This window comes from Lepisosteus platostomus, chromosome 3, assembly GCF_059453375.1.
Source record: "Lepisosteus platostomus isolate fLepPlt1 chromosome 3, fLepPlt1.hap1, whole genome shotgun sequence".
Classification (NCBI taxonomy): domain Eukaryota; kingdom Metazoa; phylum Chordata; class Actinopteri; order Semionotiformes; family Lepisosteidae; genus Lepisosteus; species Lepisosteus platostomus.
In genome coordinates, this window is record NC_142613.1 from 61,908,562 (window position 1) to 61,931,081 (window position 22,520).

The 22,520-nt window shown below is 38.1% G+C and overlaps 1 protein-coding gene across 8 annotated transcripts in view; it reads right to left on the reverse strand.

Annotated features, from left to right (window-relative positions):
* hivep2a (HIVEP zinc finger 2a) overlaps nucleotides 1-22,520 on the reverse strand; it is a 101,853-nt gene that overhangs the window by 20,345 nt on the left and 58,988 nt on the right. For 5 of the 8 annotated variants that reach the window (XM_088626315.1, XM_088626309.1, XM_088626312.1 and 2 more), the window contains one exon: nucleotides 16,874-17,018. The gene's annotated coding sequence lies outside the window, so the exon portion shown is untranslated. The remainder of the gene's footprint in view (nucleotides 1-16,873; nucleotides 17,019-22,520) is intronic. The other 3 variants (XM_088626316.1, XM_088626310.1, XM_088626314.1) reach the window with 1 other exon arrangement.

Consider the following 22,520-nt stretch of genomic DNA (forward strand, 5'->3'; position numbering starts at 1 on the left):
ATTTGTAACTACATACTTAAGAGTATCATCTCTTGGTATACTTGACACTTCTTTGTTTTAAAACTAGAATACTATTTTTTATTTCTTCACATGCTGTTCTAGGGCTTTTCCATAAAAATGCAATATTTTCAGATCTCCAGTTTCCTCTAGTTTGTATTAGTTTTTATAAAATGATTGTGCAGTGGTATAACTACCATATCTTGATTCAAAGTGTCAGGAAAAACTTGAATTGAATTATTATTTTGGATGTCATTTAGCATGAGAAGATTTCATTTCAGAATTTTCAAATTTATTCACCTCTTGTCTACCATGTCTAGAAAGAGAATCTTGAAAACCATTTTAAAAAGTCATCTCTATTCATCTTCCCAAACCTTCACATAGTACTGAAGTATTGAGAGACCAGACGGACACTTGTCTAACTCTGGCAAGTAAAAGCCATTAAAGAACCCACAGAAAAGGACTTGTTTTGAGCCTATGTTATGAGAAGGTACAGAACAATGTTGTCACAATTGATTGAACTAACAGAAGGTTATGCACCTGGATTGGAACAAGGTCGGTTGGTGTGATGTAGTCATCAAATACCAAAATGAGTTTATCAAATACCGAAGTAAAGGGATTCAGCTGGCAGAGGACTCTATAGTTCACACTCATTTGCAGACGAGCTCACTGCCTCTTTATTTTTCTATTTGGACTTGTGAACATCTCTGCGTGTTACATTAACCTGTCTGCTGGCTGCTACTCATTCTCAGTGAAGGGCTGTTGGCGTGATTGAAAAACGAAAGGCCCTTCCCTAAGGTTTCTCAAATCGCTCCTGACATGAGAGCCCTGCCACAGCAGCTTGGCAAGAGCAGCTGCCGGATCAAAAGGAAGAGGAATCCTCCCAGCCCTACGGGTACACTAAGGAGAAAGGTTCTAGCTCTACAATAATTCCGAAAGGCTATTCAGTGCTTGACTGGTGTGATGACAGACTTAACAATCGTATCTTACATAAGTTGCCACTTCACAATTATATCACAGTATGTGCTTTTGTATGAAAAAAGCCACTACATAAATTATGAATGTCGCTGGATATATTATAAAATATCAGGTTTTCACCTCCTAAACATAAATATTCTGTATCTCTCCTCTCTCAGTCATCATGTAATGGGCAAGAGGGAGATGACAACTGAAAGGATCTCACTGGCTTAAGAATGTAAGATGTCCGTTTTGTAGCAAAAACACATTTATACAGTCTTCACAGAAATCCCGACTTCTTTATGACTCAGACAGATTATGTAAGGTCTACAACCATATGAATATTCATTCTAACAGGGTAATTTGCTTTGCCTTCTCCCTGCCTGCTAGGATTGATGGACCTGAAGGATGAAATGCACTCACACCCCCACTGCGAAACACGTACTTTTTTTTTTAAGTGTGTCAGCCACACTTGATGGGATATTATTGAACATATAGTATTTACTTTCTGAAAATTAGTCTCAGGCTTTCCTAAACAACAGCTTTGGGCTTGTGCTCCTGTGTGTTTTGTAGCGCAGATCTGCAAGGATGTGGGAAGCTCTCTGCCACAGGCTACATTAGTCCCACAGAATGACGCACATCACCATTGTTTCTGCTAAAGGGCAAGCCTTACAAGTGCCTTTTTGAAATAAAAATACACGCTATTACCTAATTCAGGGATTAAAGTCTTAAAATTTCTGCAGTCGCTTTTTTGGAGGGGATTAGCATTGGTATTTTATTTGCGTGTGCATAAACGATACACACTACATTTCTCTTAAAAGGATTTAGCTTGCTTACATAATCTGGACATTTCCTTTTAGCAAAAGTTAATATACAGGCCTGAGACACAAATGTGTAAAACTGACATGAATAGTGAAGTGCCTAAGTATGCTTAACTCAGTGCAAGTTTACTGAGGACAGATGCCATTGAAAAAAGATCCGATACCGCTGCTGGAAGCAGTGTTAGTGGGGCCAGCAGGGGGCGCTCACCCTGCGGTCCATGTGGGTCCTAATGCCCCAGTATAGTGACGGGGACACTATACTGTAAACAGGCGCCGTCCTTCGGATGAGACGTAAAACCAAGGTCCTGACTCTCTGTGGTCATTAAAAATCCCAGGGCGATTCTCGTAAAGAGTAGGGGTGTAACCCCGGCATCCTGGCCAAATTTCCCATTGGCCCTTACCAATCATGGCCTCTTAATAATCCCCATCTATGAATTGGCTTCATTACTCTGCTCTCCTCCCCTAGCTGATGTGTGGTGAGCGTTCTGGTGCACTATGGCTGCCGTTGCATCATCCAGGTGGATGCTGCACATTGGTGGTGGTGGAGGGGAGTCCCCATTACCTATAAAGAGCTTTGAGTGGAGTGTCCAGAAAAGCTCTATATAAATGTAAGTAATTATTATTATTATTATTATTATTATTATTATTACCTACAGTAGTACGTGCAAACAAAAAGGCTGTACCTAAGGCTTATCCTCAAACACAATCATCAACAGCTCTAAAGGAACATGTAAAAAGTTTATTCCATGCTGAAAAGAGAAGAAAGGAATCACAAGGTTTCAGCTGTGGAGCCTTCTTCAGGTGTGCAAAGGAAACGTTGTGTTTCCTTTCTTCTCTTTTCAGCATGGAATAAACCTTTTACGTTTTCCTTTGCAGCTTACGCATGCTGACACAGCTACAGTATGTGCTGGAACACCTTCTACAGCTCTACTCTTCTAAGGATAACTGCTTCATCAGATATAACAGTATGATATAAACAGTTAATTGAATCGAAATGCATTCTCTAAATCATTTTTCCTGTTAAAGTAAGGCCTTTCAAATGCTCACTGTGCTAGAAATAAATAAGGAAACAATAAATGCATATGACACATGACAGAATCTCTTCTCCTGTAAAAATGTACATCCGTGATGTTGACAAGTGGACTACGACAGGCTGTCATGCAAGAGTATCATTCCTGCAAAAAAAAAAGTATAGTGATCCCATTGTACTGTTGTAAATTTAATGACTTCTGAAAAATAAAAATCTGTGAAGACTACAAGATGACCTGCTTCAGATATTCAAAATCCTCTAAGGCATTGCCAAATTCAACCCAGCCAACTTGTCCAGAATCAATATAAACTAGATGACAATCATCGAAGTTAACAGCAAAATGCACTTAAAACTGAGTACAGGAGGCACATCTTTATACAAAGTGTTACAGGAGTGTGAAACAAGTCCCAAACCATGATGTTGATGGCTAGATTCTTTCAAGAAAACTTCTGACTTAGGTAGGGACTGTAGATCTATGGTTTATCATGTTCTGATCCTGCTAAAGCACAAATAAATCAAAGTCTAGCAAATTCCCACCCAGTGTTTTACCAGATGCAGAATGCATGATTCTTGTGAGATTATATTACACTGGCAATAGGGGCACCCAAATATTCCAGGTTTGATTTCAAGTACCTCAGGATATTCTCTCTGCATAATATCACATACAAATTTTACTAATGACAACAGCAGACATAGCTGTTCATAGTAACATTAATAATAATGTTAGTTTAAAACCAGTGTTATACGGTATACTGTACATCAGTTTTAAGTGGTCTCAAGCAATTTGTAGCTGTCTGAACACTTACTGCAGAATGAAGAGATGAGAAGACCAAATCTGGAATAAGGTGCTCTTTACAGATGATCTTTAGTCTGAATTGCTTGTCAATAGTTAACAACAGTTAAAACAAAGGAAAAGGGTGGATCAAGGCAAGTGAAATGTGGCATTTTAGCCAAGGGTGTGGAATAGTTATGAGCAATCAATGATACACTGATGGCCAGCAGGTACTGGCAGGTTTTGATCTGTCTCAGGGACACATCTCACTAGGTAGAGATTCGTCTTCTTTGCATACCTGGGACATGCATTAGATGTCTTGCCCCTCACAAGGTCCTAATATACAGTAAACATCATACCATAAAAGGTCATATTGTCACGATCATACTCCCTCCTCTTGAGGGCATTCCGGCTCTTTCTTATATTGCCCATTATGTGCACTTGCCCCCAATCCTACCCCTCCTTATTTAAGCCAGACGCTCTCACCATTCTGGGCTCAGCTTTGGAAGATGGACGCCCAGAAGCCCACCAACCAGCGAGTCCAGGAGAGACCTGACGGCATAGGCTTCATCACGGCGTCCTGACCATCTGAATCCAGGGTTCAGAGCGCCTGGTCTTGTCATCCCGTTTTTATTCCCTGTCCCTGCACTGGATCCTGTTCCGGTTTTTAACTCTGTCTTGTCTCGATTGGATCGCCTGGTTTTGGACTTTTGGACTTCGCCCCGGATTTCCTACCTGGACTCCTTGAACTAGTTAGCCTTGGCCACGCCCCCCTTACACCAGATCATCACCGTCACACCCCTGTTTGTCAACCTGCCCTGATCCTCATCGTCTCCTCCCCGCTGTCCTACTCCACTCACTTCCGGATTATACCATCTCCACAGGGTCCTGAACTACGCTTCACGGGAGCCTGAACCGGCTCCCGTTACACATATGGATTCTGAGAAATTCAAACAGCAACCAAACCACATTTGGTTTCCATATCAAATACTAATACACTGTAAGAAGTATTAAGTTTTTCTACACTTCTGACAGAGTTACATAAATGTCTAGATTTTAATAAAACATAATTTGTGATTCATGTATGCATTTCATGTGTTTCCACAATTACTTGTAGTACTTTAAATCCATTCTCTTTCATTTATTGACATGACCTGTCAATCAAATAATTAAATTGCCTAATCTGTTCTGTAAATGTATAGAATATTCTTCAGCATAAAACCATGAATGATAACACAAAGAATACAGTAACTTGTTCTTTCTGTGGTTCTGATGGGCACATGTAGATCTTAATTATGATTAACAAAAAATAATGGTTGAAATATCAGTTTGTCCTGTGGGCACTTTCTTTCATGATGAAAAAACAACTTCTTTTTAGAATCCGTGTGTGCTACTTGTTTTAGTTTTCCTGGGTAGAAACAGAAAATTTGAGGGAATATGCTTTTCACCAGCAGCCTTTCTTAGTTTTAGATGACTTAGATGCAGGATGCTGCTTAATAATTTAATTTAACATGAATCATTTCCATTAGGTAGAACCAGACTTTGTTGTAGCAAATCCTATACTGCAATGGGTTGGCAGATAATAAGAACTGCTGAGTTTTTAAGATAAGACAGAGATCTCCACTTCTTTAGAATATAATTTTTGAAGTGCACAACTATTTGATTTCTGAATATAATAATAATAATAATTGCTTACACTTATACAGTATACAACTTTTCTGGAAACTCCACTCAAAGCGCTTTACAGTAATGGGAACTCCCCTCCCCCACCATGCAGATGATGCGACAGCAACCATAGTGCGCCAGTACACTCTCCACACATCAGCTCTCAGTGGGGAGGAGAACAGAGTGATGAAGCTATTTCATAGATGGGGATTATTAGGAGGCCATGATTGGTAAGGGCTAATGGGAAATTTAGCCAGGACACCCCGGGGTTACACCCCTACTCTTTTTCAAGAAACGCCCTGGGATTTTTAAGGACCACACAGAGTCAGGACCTCAGTTTTACATCTCATCCGAAGGACGGCGCCTTTTAGCAGTATAGTGTCCCCATCATTATACTGGGGCATTAGGACCCCCACAGACCCTGCTTACTTGACTGTGCACTTGCTGCACGTCTGTAATTACTGACAGTACCTCAACACATAAGGTATTAGTTAACCCTTTCAACTGTCACTCCAAGACATTCATCAGTGAAACAAAGCAGCTACAGTACAGTACAGACTGCAGTGGCAGGCATTTTGCAGATCAAAGGTGTCAAAGTAACATTTTTATTTCTCCTATTAAGTGCAAGGATACCTTACCACAAACAACACAGTGGAGGGAACCAAAGATCTCTCTGAACCGCAAACTGAAACATTCCATTGTTTGGTGCATTTTTTTCTGGAATCGAAGATGTATATATCATACAACTACCTGTAACTATGAAATGAACTCACCCTATAAGTTCATAACAACTTGAAAACATTTTGTGAGTCAAATATCTCCTGCAAGAAGATTTACTGGACATATCAGACAAACTACGCCAATCTCCAGAAGTGTCAAACTGCTTCCCGATTAGAAATCTTTAAGTTCCTCATAAAACATTAATCCTCAAATCGAACGCAGGAGGCATTCAAAGTAAAGCACGTACTTGGATTAGGAGCAGGAAATAGAGGATAACCATCCATCCATTTTCTAACCACTTTTTCCAGTTCATGGCCAGGACCAGTTTTCCCAGAAGCCAAGAGTAATATTAAAGGGATATCAATACATATCCACAGGTAGTTGTCACAAAAAAGGAAACAGTTGAGTAAATGAGGGATAGAAACGATCTGAAAACATGTGCTTCCACACAGGTGTTTATCCTAAATTAAATAAGCAATAAACATCCCATGTTTATAAACTGCATGCTTAGGGTCATGTATAAAAATGCTGAACAGGCCCAGTTGCCCATTATTTTGGCTACCATGGCTAGCACAAGAGTTCATAGTGACTTTGAGAGTGGGGTGATTGTTGGGGCACATTTAGCAGGAGCTTTATTGACAAAGACTGCTCAATTTGCTAATGTTTTATAGGGAGCAGTGCCTAAGATGATGTTGGCATGGAAGTCTGACAGAAACACATCATCAACTAGAGGCAACTGTGGACGAAAGCACATATTTCTCAACTGTTACAGTATGTCCATGCATTGGTTTGAGATGCATGGCAAAACTCTGAATCAATTGACTACGAATGTCAATCTAAGCAGGCAGGTTCATCACGTCGAGAAGTTCACAGAGAAGGATGCTATAATTGGGCTGCAGTGCATAAACACCTTATTACACCTTAAAGTGCACTTTTGCTAGAAAAGTGGTGCAGAGTACACGGTAAGTGGTCTACTGAGCAGTGGAAAAAAGTTATATGGTCAGGTGAGTCATCTTTCACCCTGTTCTCATCAAGCAGACAAGGACAGGCAGGCCCTACAAGAGGGGGGGCAAGCAGGGCCATTTGGCCCAGGCCTCACCTAACAGGGGGGCTTCACCGCACCCGAGGGTGCATGCCCCTCCACTTTAACCCTTTGGCTGTGCTCCTCAACTTTGGCTCCTCGACTCGAATTTGGAACTTTTAACATATACTGTGTTTCTCGACTAAAGTTCCCGGCTGGGAAGAAACGTCCCCCTTTCAGTGCTGAATCTACCCTTCTTTAGGAGTTTCAAAATGCCCGCCTTAATCCTCCTATGCTTTTCTCCACGCAATACTGCGTGTCATACACATCCAATTATGTAATCATTATGTTTTTTTATTTATATAATGCATTCTACGAATTAAAAAAAATACACGCCATTGTTTACATTAAAATATTTTTCACCCCTCTTCCCAAACAATGAGGAGGCCTCACAATGTGAAACGGCCCGAGCCTCATCTAAGCTCTCGGAGGGCCTGGGTACATGTGTCTCACACACCAATAAAAGCCAACAGGCTCAAACGTATTTCCCATGGTGAAGCTCTGTTATGGTGTGGGGTGCATTTTCCTGGCATGGTTTAGGTCCACTCAACCTCTTAAGTGTGCAAGGTAAATGCCAGTAAATACAAAGGCCTTATGAGTGATCACATTCATCCTGTGGGCATGAGTGGTCAATGAATGGTTTGATGAGCATGAAAACGATGCAAATCAAATGGCATGGCCATTCTAGTCACAAGATCTCAACCCAGTTGAACGTTTTATGGGACATTCTGAAGCACCACCGGAGACTGAGTTTACCACCACCAACAACAAAGAGAAAGATGGAATTTCTCGTAGAAGAATGGTGTCACATCCCTGCAGTAGAGCTCCAGACACTTGTAGAATATACTGTATGCCAAGACGCATTAAAGTTCTTCTGGCGGCCCATGGAGACCCAACACCCTATTAAGACAATTTATGTTGGTGTTTCCTTTAATTTGGCAGTAGCCTGTAGATCACACATCATCATTACTGATCTGTATCAATGATCTAGATTCTATTAGAAATAAGTCAAGATGACAGATGATACCAAACTAGGAGTATTAGCAAACACTTTAGAAGCTGCAAATACAAAAGAACTTAGAACAAATTTGATGCTGGTAGGTAAACACCAGCAAATGACACACAGTATGGACAAATGAAGGGTGTTGCATGCAAACAGAAAAAACAACCTACAAATATAAGATAGGAAACACTGGGTCTGAAGAAGTTACTTATGAGAAAGACTTACTGTATGTCATGTTATGCTTATGTTGTCACTTTCATCTTCAATATACAATGTGGAAAAACAAAGACAATGTTAGGATATATCTTTGTGCAGAAGTGCAGAATTTTAAATTAAAATCAAAGGGTTTTATGTTAAAATTGTGCAGTATATTAGTAAGACAATTTAAAATACTGCATACGGTTTTGGTCACCAAATTATAGAATAGATATTACTGCTCTGAAGTCAGCACAGAGATAAGCAAGCAGGGAGTGAAATGAATGTTCTTCACTGATAGAGACGAATCTTTACATGTGGAAGTATACGACAGAACCTGATCCAAGTATTCAAAACGAATGAGATCCTTGGATCAATTAACGATTGAAAAAACAAACAAACTAGATGGGCTTATTAACCTCCTCTCTGTTACCATATTTAGGTTCTTATATTCTTACAGTGATTCACAAAGAAGAAACAATGACGTTCAGATATGGGGAAATTACTTTCACAGAATTCCTGCAACATGCTCCTTTTATGTCGATAATAAAAAAAGCAATGTTCCTGCTAATTACATTTCCTAAGTCCTTTTACTGGAACCATGCATGTGCAGTGCAAGTTCACCCCGTGTGCTGGACACACTCTCCATCATTAAAAACCGGAAGAAAAATACTGGCCAATATTTTGAATAATCGAAAGGAAGGAACTAAATTAGGAGACTAGTATTTTTAGCAGCTGACGGTGATGAGAGTGGATGTGTCCACATTAGTATTTGGGAGCATGTGTGTGGGGGGAACGGATGCTCACATCCATAGCTGCCTTTGTGAGTGTGAGAGAGAGTGGGAGACAGTTCTTGTGTGGGAGGCAGAACCATGAATGTGATCCAAGGTTAGAGTTTTGATAAATTGTTTTTATGAGAGGTTTGGTTATGCAACTAAACTTGTCCTTTTCTCCTTCTGAGCAAGAGGAGTTGTGCAGCAGAGTGCCTAAATGCTAACTAAAAATTAACAGATTGTTTTTTATGGGCATTCATATCATCATATAAAGGTAGACATTCAGCATCAGAACACCCTCTCTCACAAGGACATTTGTTTTTACGTTAATACTAGGCTTATATCTTTCATGCAGTGGTACAGGAAAATGGAAAACTGAACGAGTATGAAGTCGGAAACTAATATAATCACTATGGTTTGGTAGTCTCTAAAAACATCCAGATGAAAAGCAAAAGAGCCCTGAAACAGTGTATAGTGTACAGACTGTTTTACTTCTGTTGAGATGAGCAAAAACAGGTAAAAATCTATTTTATATATTATTTGCTTGTTGCTTATTTTCTCAAAAACTCTCAGGCCTCTCAGGATGGACAGGAAAAGATTTTAAAAAATGTCTTGTGGCAATACTTGCCATCCATAATTGCTAGGAATTAATTCATAGCAATTTTTCTTGACCACACTTGGCGAATTATTACTGACAATATTGTGAGCAATTTCCTGGTGATTCAATATTTATCAGCAGGGGTAGAAAGCAGGTTTATACTTTTCCACTTGTCTTTCAGTGATTCCACAGAAAACAGGAGAGAGGACTTTAAAGGCTACAGTAAGTATACCATATAACTAGCATCCTCCCTGATTCAATTTCTGATATATGCAAATAAACTTCACTATTTCACACTAGGCAGCTGTTGAGCAATTTGCCTTTTAGAATTTATTACTTGCTATAATTGTTAAGGCTAAATCCACCCTTAGGTACAAGAGCTTTGGGAGACTGCACTCGCCTATGGGTTCTAGATTTCGTGAACAAAATGAAAAAAGTCTTTTTAAGGTGTGTAGTAAAATGATGTTTTTATTCTATAGAACGTTTACTGTATCTGTTCCAACACTCACTGTGCTGTGGCAACCTGGTTTGGTAACCTGAGTACACACAATAAAAACAGACTGAGCTGGATTGTGAAGGTAGCCAGCAAAGTTATCGGAGCACAACAGCTACAGCTGGCAAACATCTATACCAAACAAACAGTGCAGGAGACCCAACATAATCATGGACTGTCATGGCCACCCCTTGCACAGTGAATTCGAGCTCTTTCCATCAGGGTGGCAATTTAGACTACCTACCTTTATTCCCACTGGCATTAGCCTTCTTAATTTGGACAACTGATTGATATATTTTATTCTTTTCCGTCATGAGTGTTTCTTATGCATGTACCCATCTCATTGATGATTGAACTTTTTTATTTTTCCTTCTAAATTTAAAGAGCTGCAAACTCTTAATCTCATCTTGCATGTATTTCGTACTTGTTAAAGGATTTGTGCCGTGTTAAATGTAATCTGTACAGTATTGTGTTATGTGTTTTATCTGCCTGCAAAGCAAATTTCTTATCTATGACAATAAAGGAAGTAAGCATGTCTCTGCAAAAGACAACAAACTTTACCTGTGTGTATAACCATCCCAGCTAAAGAAAATTTCTCATGATGAAAAGAAAATACAAAAAATTAACAGGAAAAACAGACTCTTCCGGCAGTCAAATTAGCAGCAAATTACACCAGCACAGGACTCCTGTCAGTGACATGTTAATTTAAAAAAAACAGAATTTGCAAATATCTTAAATAAAAACACAATTAAAAAGGACTTTCGTATGGTCGGGGTGTTTATTTAATAGAGCAGTAGAGCAACAATCCTCAGATAATGTGTTGTAAGACTCTACAGCTGTTGGTGCCTACTGTACATGTTTCCATTTAACACTAAAAGTCACAGATTACATCCCCCTATACAAAGAAAAGAAATGGTTCATGTTAATCTTAAGTCTATGGAAAGACTGTCATATTTTCCACTGGGTAAGCTTGAAACCATTACTGAGCTAGCTAGCCTTCATTAAATTTTCCACAACATTTTGCAGAAATGTCAGGAAACAGCTGTACAGGCACTGATTAATTATCTTTCTCGCTGGTACCACAGCCCACTCCACTATATTTAATCAAATATATATGCTGTTTTATTCACATTTTCACCTATATTAGAACTTAATGTGAAAGGCTGAACTTTATATAAGCATAAAACTGTAACCTGTTGTTAACTTTTAAAACCATGTAACCTTAGGAAAAAGATTGCCTCCTAAGGACATTTAAGATGTGTCTGTCTTGGACTGAACCTAACACAGGTTTAGGTCTGGAGGCAATTCACATCTGTCAATCCCAAAGCCAATTTTTTTCTCTTCTATAAAAACCTACTGAAAGACTTTCAGCTCCTTTTATTACACCATGTGGACACAAATCTATCAAACAGGGCACTGTGCAGTTCTGGCAAAAGCAAGTGGAACGGTATACTTCATAACTTCCAAGTGTTTAACCACTGAAATTTTGGGGAAGGGAAGGTGCAAAACAAGAAAGAGACCATCTGGATTGCATGAGCTAGGGTTCGTGGAGGAAGAGTTTAAACATCTGCTGCTGAGCGTCCCAGAGTAGACCAAATAAATTACTGACACAGCCTTCCAAGGTTAGCAGTAGGATAAGGTGGGCAAATGTATGCAAATCAGTATAACCAATGCTCTTCACTTCTGAAATGATGTATATCAGTGATTAAAGAAAAAAAAAAGCTGCACTTTTTTAACTTTGTGACTTTTCTGCCATAATTCTTAATTTCGCTGATAGACACAAATGGTGTGAGGTTTGTTTGGACTGAAGCTATTCATGGTGGACTTCAAATGAAATCCTCCAGGGATGGTTTCAAACCGTGAACAGCAAGTAACACGCTGAGAAAAGATGGCAATGCTTTATTTTAAGTGACATTACAACATATTTCAGTTCTTTATGACTTCTTTATGACTAACATAATAGTACTTAATGTAATGTGGAAGGCAAATATATAAAGAATTTGTCAGCACGGATTACCTTTTGTAAAAATGGCCCAATATGTGTATTTAAAGTCTAATTTTTAAGGCAGATATAGAGATTTAAAATTTATAAACTAGCATTATTGAGCTGTTTTCCCCTAAGAGAAAAATAACATAAGTAACAGAAAAATGTATATATAAAATAAAGTATTACAGAAAACAATTCCAAGTCTGCAGGTCTTTGCTTGAACTTTAGCAAAATCTTAGTGTTTAATTTGCTTCTTCTACAGTGTTTGGAAATCCTCCTATTTTGATACTGTCTGAAAACTTCACTTATTTGCTGACTTTACCAGAATCTAGTTTGCTAATATAATGATCAGAGCAGTGCAATGCAAATGCCTGTGGTGCTCCACTAATTATATCATCCCAGTTTGAGCATTTACTATTATATGTAGTAAATGTATTATATATAGATATACTATGATTTCTATCCCTTAATCAGTTCTCCACCCAAACAGAAGCATTTCCCCGAATAACTTCTGTCTTTGATTCTACAATTGTTTTTGTATGAGGAGCTGTATCAATAGCCTTCTGAAAATCTAAATACATCATATTGTTTGTTCTGAGTGTGTCTATGACTTTTATTGTTTGTTTCCAATAATTTGCAAATGCCTAAGTTCATGTTGACTATCCCCCTAGGATATTATTTCCATACAATGTTTAGAAAAAGTATTGAGACTCATCCCATGGTGTCCCATTTGGTGGAACTACAAAATGATGCATACACGTGCTTTTACACGCAATACTTTATTCAAAACCTGAATCTGAATCACCTGAATGCTCAGACTGAAGGCTTCTAAGGGTAAATAAGTTACAGTAAATGCCAGAAAAAAAAAAGAGGAAGAACCTGTAAAATGTTGATTGCACAGTATTCAGACCTGAGAACTCAATACTACGTAGAAGCACCTTTGGCAGCTATTAGAGGTGCAAGTCTTTTTGGGTAAGTCTGTGGCAATTTTGTAAAGTAGATTGGTGCAATTTTTGCCTGTTCTTCTAAGTAAATTTTCTCAAGCTCTCTCAACTTGCTTGGGCATAGCTTATGGACAGCAGTTCTGTAGATCCACAACAGGATTTAAGTCAGGTCTTTGAGCAGCCAGCTTAATGACATTCACTTTCTTATTCCTAACCGCTTAAGTGTAGCTTTGGCTTTTTACTTTAGGTCATTATCATGCTGAAAGTTTAACGTTTGTCAGAGTTTTAGATCTGAAGCAGGTTTTCCTCAAAGATTTGCCAGTACTTTGCTCTATGTTACCATCAGCCTTGACAAGCTTCCTAGTCCCTGCTGATGAGAAGCAGAAGTATAACATAATGCTGCCACCACCATACTGACTGAGTGATATAGTGTGCTGGATCTGTATAAAATATAATTCTTTGACTTTAAAGCAAAAGGCTCCAATTTTGTCTTGTCTGTCCACATAAGATTTTACCTCATGTTTGCTATATCATATAAATGGAAAACTTGATGTGGGATTTGAGATCAAGTTTTTCACTTTGCCACACAGACCAGGTTTCTGGAGTGATCAGGATATTGTAGAGACTCACGCATGTTTCTCCCGCAATTTTGAACTTTAAGTTTGTAGAGTCAGCCTGATGTAGGCTTTGTTTGGGTACCTTGCACTTCTTAGACATTTTAAGGATCTTTTCAAATTTGTCATACTCTACTTATGATGTACGTATTTTTACAGTTTTATCCATGAGTTTTTTTGAAAGCCCCTTGGTCTTCATTTTTGAATCTGCTTAAAATTGACTACCTCACTGAGGGACCTTACAGACACATATTGTTCAAACATTGTCTGACCAGAAGGCCTTACAGGTGGTGATCAGGTCAGCGCATACCATCATTGGAGTACAGCTTCCCTCTATTTCACACATTTTTTGTCTTGGGAAGGCTGGAAGTATCTCTAAGGATATGAACCAATGTGGTTTCTCATTTTTCTTCCCCTTTCCCTCTGAAAAGCATTATAGGAGCATAAAGGCACTAACTTCCAGATTCAGAGAAAGAAGAGTTTCTTCCCATAAGATGTCAGATTACTGAACTCTACCCCTACCACTGGCTCACACTGATGTTTCTTTCAAAGATGTGTGTTACTTAACTTCTTGTTGCTGCCACTGTTCTGTGTTTATGTTTTTGGTGTTTCCTTAATGTCTTTGTATTGGAGCAAACATGCAAATGAGCATTTCATTGCACTTGTGCCTATGAAAATAAAATGAACTGAACTGAAATTACGATTGCTACATCAAAGTGCCATGACCGCAGTCTCTAAAAAAACAAGACACTGTACAGGTGATCTTCAAGTTTAGTAAAAGTTATTGCTTTCATAACCTTTCATGTAATAGAAGTCAGTCATATTCTTTTGTGATTAGAAAAAAAAAACTTAATATCTGTTGTCTTCTTAAGTACAGTTGGGGTCAATCTGAAGTGCTTTCTAATAGCTGAAGGACTTTTCTATGCCAATCTTATGTAATACATAACTCTGTCCTTTCAATGCCTAAAATAAAGACTTAAAATCAAATCTTTAATCAGTCTCTTCTACGCACTACAATTGCATATTAAAAGATGTAAACTGTTCTTAATCTAATTTAACATTTTTCACATATAGTAAAGAGGATTTTCCTTCACCTACACATAAATAATCCACGATAGATATTTTTATTGGCAATTGTAAAGGACTCTGTAGGAATTCAGATAAATTAGAGGTCCTCTTCCTTCCATATAATGAAACTAAACTTGGGATTTTGTGTCTCTGATAGGAAATCAATGAGTACAGGTATTCAGTATATGCGTGATCAATTTTCTTCCCTGTTCCAACCCAAAAGCAGAAACCAGCACAATTGCCAGATGTGGATCAAGCAGGCCATGCATGGTCTATTGCCTAAATACTGTATATTAAAATGAACAGACTGTATCCATTTCATCCAGCAGGGGAACATTTATGTTCCTGAACACAAGATGGGCAGATGTGATACTAAAGCATATTCCAAAAAGAAACGACTGACAGATTTATAATTAGCCATGCCTTTTAAATAACCACAGACTCATTCCAAAATAGATGTCTAATTGCATTTTGAGAAAACATATTGATTTGATTTAAAGAACAATGTTTCTACAGCCGCGCCCACAGCAAAACACAGCAAACAAATTATACGGGAAAAATAAATAAATTGCCACAGAGTTAGCTTCCCCAAAAAGCCCCAGGCACAAAGAATTTAAAGCAGTGCTTCCCAACTCATGGTCCATGACTTAACTCTAATTTATCTGAAAGTAACTCCCAAAATTCAGCCAAACTGTTCCGCCATAAATCCATTTTCTTGCTACCAAGTGCTGGATTATTTATTGTTAAAAAAAACATCTTTGACAAAATTAAATTAACAAGACAGGTTTCCAAAAGTGAAACTGTATTTGTCTACTCTATGTTAAAGAACACAACATACAGCTCCTGTGATTCAATTCAAGCACAGCCTTCAAAGCTGATACTGGAACAGCTTTTTTAAAGTTGAACAAATACAAATAGAATAAAATCAAAGAAGGCATGCATTTTTTCCTAAATTCCTTGCTTTCAAGTAAGTGAACTTCCCATAATACAGTATAACATCCTCCATGGTATCAGGACATACATAATTGGCTTTTAGAACTTTAATATCACACTGCATTTTAATTAAGAGTCACTTTCTGTCAATTCACCTCCGTAATATGATTAACAAAATGCAAATTTATCAATTACTTTATTCAGACAACCAACCTTAGCAGGAACCAAATTATCAAGTAAAATGAATATCATATGCTCTCTGCTCTGAATATGTGTCTCTGTTTTGTCCTTGCACATGGATAAAAGTAGTCACAAGCAACCTGCCTCCACACCAGCTGCATCCTTGCAGCTGCCTCCCTGGTTCATTCCTCCAAAGTGAAGGGGGTTTGTGACAGTGCTGATCTTTGGGCAGTGCTGTCATTTTCTCAGCCAGATGGGTTAACCCAAAAAGTACCTAGCATGCTATCCTTTTACATTCAGCTGCCCGTTATGTCATAATCACAATTACATTTGGAAAAAATAGGTAAAAAATGCAAGCATAATCTAGGCTCACTTGGAATTTGAAAATAAAACGTTAGCCATGACTTTATTTTCTATTATACGTACTGTATGGTACAGTATATACCCTTTATGTGTAATGTTCAAACAGTTGCTGTGAACAACACTTTACAGTACGTGGAAGTGGTCCATGGTATAAACCCAAAACAAAGGTGGTTAGGAGCCACCAGATCTAAAGCATTTTGGTTTTAATTCCATGTTTTGTATGTTTACTGGTCACAAAGACCAGGTTTAGGAATTGAAAACCACCCATCTTTTTTGGAAATTATTATAAGGCTATGTGTGAGCATTTCAGGTTAAACCTGAAATACAAAAAAGCTAATTGAATGGAATATCTTAAGCTTTAAAATGTGTGATTATTTAAATCACAGAAAAACAGAAACTTAAAATAAATAGATAAATAAATCTAAGTTCCAATTAAAAGGAAAAATGCTTTGTATCAGGGATCCTCAGTGCTGTTGTTAAACTCATCCAACTTAATCCTTTCCCCAGGTGTGCAACAGATGGTAATTCAAATATTCTACACACTCAAGGACTGTAGTCCTTGAGGACCTTAGTTGAGAGAACCACAATGCATTCTTTGGTAGAATATTATTCTACACCCATCAGCAACTGATCTTCTCATCCCTTTAAAAGAGTTTCTTAGGAACTTCTCACAACTCACAAAGCCGATAAGCAACTGTGAAAGCCCTGGGGAGTGGAAGAGATGTGTAATGGGCCCGCGATCACCTTGCGTCTCAATAGGCTTGGACCAGCAGCCGCAGCCCTCAGGGAAACCCTGTGCCAGAGTTCCAGAATGACACAGGCCACTGTGGGGGGAAACAAAGAGAGAGAGACAAATTACAGCTGATGTATGTTATGAAAAAACAACACAATACAAGATCATAACAGTTGCTTTCAAATTGGACATTTTTAGCTAGGCTTTTATGTTATTATAGGGAAAACAGCCACCCTGCCCTCATTTAGAACACCAAAGAACCAAAAGCAAGGCTGTTTCAAGCACCTATTCCCTTTGGAAAAGCAAACAGATTCAATGGCGACATTTTAAAACTGTACAAAGCATGTCCATGCTTGCAATCCCCTTACCATTCTAGAACAGTTACTATGTCATCTAATACAATCCAAGAGACTAATGAGAACTGTTGGTTGGGCTGATGATGCTACTAAAAGCAATGCCTTTAATTTGCAGTCTCTGCATCACTAAATTTAGGGTTAAAAATAGCCCATTTATGTTTTCCTCCCGAACAATTTCATGTAATGAGAGTCAATATACGTGACCTTTCCAGGACTGGAAAACTTGCCTTATTCAATCTGAAAACATTAAAACTATTCCTCTGAATTTGCTGTTTTTTTTTTAAAGGATGTTGATTATCCAGAGAGTCACACACTCACTCACACAGTGAGTGGCTTTAAGCGCAGGGTCGCCATAGATCAGCAGTGGTTCATCGGCTCACCCTCATACAGCACCGTCACAATAAAATGAATAAAATCAATATATGAGGCAAATAATCTAAATCAGAGGTCTTCAACCCTAATCCTTGAGAGCCACAATCCAACATATTTTACAAGAGAGTAAATCATCCGTCTCTAAAAGTACAATGGAGCCTGTACAAAGGAAAGATCAGGTGGTTCTAGGTGCATCCTTGGCCTTCAGACTCATCAGAACATCCCAAGATTTTAGAATAAAAGTTGTTTCCACCCTAAACTGGAATAGAAATGCTATTAGTAAAGTAAAACTTAAATTTGTCTCCATGAGCCAGTTCTCCAGAGCTCTGAATAAGTATGATGCAATGTTTAAGCATGTTCTGATTTGATGTAAGCTAGCATTAATAAATTAAAAATGTGGTTAAGATTCTTATTAACAGTTGTGAAAAGGGAAGAAAATCAAAGTCATTCCAATGAAATACTTCAGTATCAACAAAGAAACAAGAAGCAGAAAAAAACAGCGGAAAGTACATTTTAATCTAAGAACAGGAGTCACTTCTTCACAAAAAGGCTTTTTGGAAAGGGGGAAAAGCTATACAGTCATGGTTTTGAAGTCAAACAATTCTTTCAAGAAAAGGCTGGATGAGATTCTCAGATCAATTAGCAACTAACTACCACATGAGCAAAAAGGCCTCCTCTCATGTGTTGACTTTCCTTGTGGCTTTGTGTTCCAATTGGCCAATCAATGGCAAATAAGATTCTTCACATGGAGCATTCCATTTAAACTTCATCCCATTTAGCTCTTTCACTCTTAATTTGCTTTACATGCTTTGTTTTCTCCAGATTTTCTCATTTGTGCCACAAAGAACACAGAGCTTCCAGCACAGAACATGAAGTCCACTCAAGAATCCTCTGCACTACAGTGCCTCCTCCTGAGATCCACCTCCCAGAACCGTTGCTTCAAAGCTGTACACATCAGTGGAAAACATGGGAGGGAAAGGGCAGGGATCTGGGAATGCTGATAATCTAACTGAAAGATTTATTTACTGATTCCTGGGCTTTTTTTTTTTTACAATAAAATGTAATCCATTCAGGTTCTCCCTGCACTGATAAATCAGTCATCTCACAGAAATAAAATGACCAGAAACCCATGGCTTCAGGCTAGTGAAATAAAGCAGTGCTCATTCTTTCTAAACACTAAGGCTCTCTTATGTCCTTCATTCAGAAATGCAATACAGTTTGGCAGGGAGATAAGACTTTGGTATACGGATTCAGTCTAATATGAGCCAGTTATTGGGGTCTGGAACAAGAATGCCCTTTTTCTGCTTAAATCTTTATTTGCTATCCTAATAACAATAATAATCCTGGTGGTGCTGGCAGTAGTAGTTATGGAAACGATCTGTAACCTAATTAATATGAATTAGTAATTATCGACTGAATTACAAACGGACACACTTTCCTTTCACAATTTTAAGAAATTATATTCATCATTATCTGATCCTACTTTCATTCTGTGTGAATTTGAAGGAGTACACTGTATCATTAGCAAATTATTTGGGGGGCATTTGCTGTAAAGTCACTGATACAACTGCTATCAATATCTACACATTTAAATTCTTTTCCTTTTTATGGGAAATCAAAAATACACAATTTTCCAGTACTGTAATTTAAAAATTATTCATGTATTTTCTTTCTCAACTTATTCATATTGTTAATTCAAGGTTATTTATAACTTCACATGCACATGCACATGGACAGGGTTACTAGATGTCTACAGGTGTAGTGATACCTGAAAAGCCATCAGGCATTCTGATTCATCACACAGCATGAAGCAAGTCTCTTATATAAACCCAGCTGCCCAAGCAGCATACCAATCTATGTTTCTTTATTCCTCACAAAATCAAATGTGTGTTGATAGTGAGCATTGCACTGCTGCGTGTTACATGTTCACAGGAGCAACAGCACTATCTCTCCGACATTACTTGGGGTCAGGAATGCCATTAATACTGATGCAAAACAGATGGAGCAAATAATTTAATTTCTGAAATAAACATTGAAAATCTAGTTCCAGAATGTCTTTTATTTTGGAGAACCTCCATCTGAAATCTAAACAGAATTTTCATCAACATGTTAAGGCACGGACTTTAGCAGAAGAAGGTTATCAACTGTATTTGGGGGGGGTAAATGTTCTGAACGGCAAAGGAACTTTTAATTCGATGCATCACAAAATACAGCACAGATCATGCCATACAGTGAAAAACAGCAGTAGTATTATTTTAGCAGACTCTTATTTTTCAGCATATAGTATGAACTTAACATCGGTCTTGCCAAAAGGGGGGAACAAAATCAACCATGCCCGTGTCACCACATTATTTTCAGAAGAGGCATATTTATATTTTTTTAAATTGGATTCAAACTGAGTGGAAAAATGTTTAACGAGAAGATATGGTGTGTGGATATGAATCTGCTATTGATCCATGTGAGCCGTTAAAAGAGCACTGGAGAAGTTGCAGCTGTGAGACTGTCCTGGAAAAAATCCTTTCACAGCAGACCATTTCCTTCCTTTTTGAAATTCCAGGGACTCAAAAGGCAGTACAAGTACTCTCAGTGATCAAGGCAGCGTGGCTAGAACCCTCAACTGCTATAATGCAATGATTTCACAAGTTCACGGTGGGCCAACATTTCATACCACAAGACTGGCCAGTGAGGAGAGTTTTTTGTGGACAGTGGGACTATTTTGCTGATGAATGATGTTTGCTTCTAACTTGCAGTATCACTGGGACTTGCACATGAGCAACCTAATGAGATAATTCACCTTTTTTCACTTGTGATTTGTGAAGCAGGGAACTGTCACAGTCAATACTGAGAAGCACAGATCTGCTGGACTATACAGTCAACATACAGTCAGACTGCATCGCCTGGTGAACCGAGGGCATATCTTGCAAGTACAAGCGCAAAGTATTAAAACATAATCACCCCAGGAGCCCTGTCTGGAATTGAACAGAACACCTCTATCAGAGGTAGACGTTCACTATACACACTCTTCAATTATTCATTAAGCCTGACAGACAGTATAATCTTGCTGGAAACTAATGACCAATCATAATAAATGAAACACTACGGTGAGACCACATTTCTTAGCACACATTTTTAAGAATGTGTTTAGTGGACATGTTTGTGGTAATTGATTCATGAAATTGTGCTGTTATCATCTCCAAAAAAGACACATCTTTGTTACACTTTGCTAATAAAATATTTGCAGGATTTTAGAATCCATTTAAATTAAAAGTATTACAGCATACAATGTGTTCTTTGTCAGTAAAGAATAAACAAACATAGGTCAACATGTTATTTTTGAAGCTGTGCTCATGTTCCACAAAGAAATGCAAAACCAAACTCTGCTTATTATCTAGGGACATATCCTACAAAAAATTCCCCTAGCAAGTCACTAGACTTTACCACGGAAGCACTTGCATTTTCTATTTTACCGCATTCAAATTTTCCAGAGTATCACTTAACTTTGAAGCATGTTCAAGTGCTGTACTTGTAGGTGGAACAGGGCTCAGGGCATTGGGCACATTACAGAAGTGATATCACTGCCTTAAAACCTAGGTGGTAGAGCATTCTGTTGTAGCAGAGGACAAGGCATTTTGGCTGAAGTTAGCGGATGTCTAGGAAGTGGCACTGTGCACGCTCATCTGATTGAATCCAGGCAGGGACACAGAGCTATTTAAAGAAGGGGTGAAAGAGGATGTATGTTAAACTTTCAGGTAGACATCTGAACGGAATGAATTCTACTGTTATCCTTGCTGGAGCAGCACTAAGAATAATGTGCAACGGACAGAGTGTTTATGATGACAAGTTACTGTTTCCATCCTCAGCTGCTTCAATAATATGAAATTCTCCAGAATGTAAGAATACCTTATTTCATTATTGCATTATTTCAGATACAGGTAGTGTGAGGGTTCATGAGAAGCAATGAAACTAAAAAAATTCTAGTGGCATTAAATACCTAAGAAATATCTTTAAGGTAGCAGGTGTGTCGCCACCCACTTATATAGGCACTGAAACTACTGGAAGAAGCAACTACCTTTTGTCAGGTGCACCTGTTATGACTTGACACCTTCAGGGCTTTAGCAGAGGGAGAGAGGTACAAGCATCTTCATTCCCACACCACTTATCACTCTGCTGCATGTATTTGCACAAGACACATGTTACATACTGTACAACTGTTTAAAATTGTTCACAGTGTAGAGTACACAAATAAAGCATCTGTCAGTAGATTATCTAAACCACATCAAATATGTTTTTAAAACATCTGACATTAAAAAAAAACAATTAGAAATAAATCAAGAACGTTTCACACATCACATCTTTCATCACAGGCATTTAGCCACGCCCTGACCCAACGACTCCAGGGAGATTACAGCAAGAGAGTCACAAGGTTTGTTCTTATAGTATCGCCATCCCTCTTCTATATTACTCATTATAAAAGTCATGCATAATTAATGGTAGCCTACTTAATAAATACTTCTAGACTCCATGCCTTTGTGCGTCTCTGGTTTAATTAGGCAATTGGCTTCAGGCATTATATAAAGACAATGAAATTACCTTCTATTTAATGGGAAGACTTAAAAATTTATAGGAGGAAATAGAAAAAGTGGAAGAATAGTATATTTCTAAAAAACAAAGATAGAGGAGGGGAAAAGTTACAGGGCAATCTTTAGTTACTTTCAATGACCTAATGTAAGTTTGATATATTATCATTTTAAAATAGTTATTACTTGTATTTCTTAATTAGGTTAAACAGACAAAAGGGTTCAAAATACCTTAAAACTTTCATATCTTGGAGGATCGCTATTTATAGATGCTCAGAACAGCAATCT